The sequence below is a fragment of the Vanellus vanellus genome (assembly GCF_965231255.1).
Source record: "Vanellus vanellus genome assembly, chromosome: 5".
NCBI classification, from domain to species: Eukaryota; Metazoa; Chordata; class Aves; order Charadriiformes; family Charadriidae; genus Vanellus; species Vanellus vanellus.
The window spans coordinates 1,880,309-1,880,879 of NC_138910.1; positions in this window are offsets into that span (position 1 = coordinate 1,880,309).

Sequence of the window (571 nt, forward strand, 5' to 3'; positions counted from 1 at the left end):
CCTTTCCCAGCGTCCCCTGCGCTCGGCCCCCGCCGCAGCCGCTTCCCCCCGCGCTAGCTCCGCGGCCCGCCGGGCCCGGGCCCCGTTCCCCGCCGGCAGCGGCCTGCTCTCGCTGGAAGGCGCTTCTGCTCGCTGCACCCCCCGGTCTGACAAGCCCTCTTTTCTCCGTGGGGCCTCTTTCTATCCTCCTGGTTCTTGCCGCCACCAGCGGCCCCGGGCGCCGACGCTAAGGGAGGCGGAGAAGAGCTCCTCGCGGCTGGGCCGGCGGCCAGGATGTCAGGTGGGGACTCGGCAGCGGCGGCGGCAACCGCCTCCCCGCAGCCGCTCCCGTTCTCCTTGCCGAAGCCCCCTCCCCTCATGCAGCTGACGCCGGGGGACGCCGTCCGCCCCGTCGCCTCCGCTGCGGACCAATCGCCGAAGAGCACCAGGCTGGCGGGACGCCCGGATTGGCCGGCCGGCAAGCCAGTCAGCCTGCTGGCCCCGCTGCTCCCGCCCCGCGCGGAGCCCGAGCCGCTCATGCCCTTTGGCCCCTCGTCGCGGCAGCCACTCAGAGGGCGGCTTCTTGGCAGGT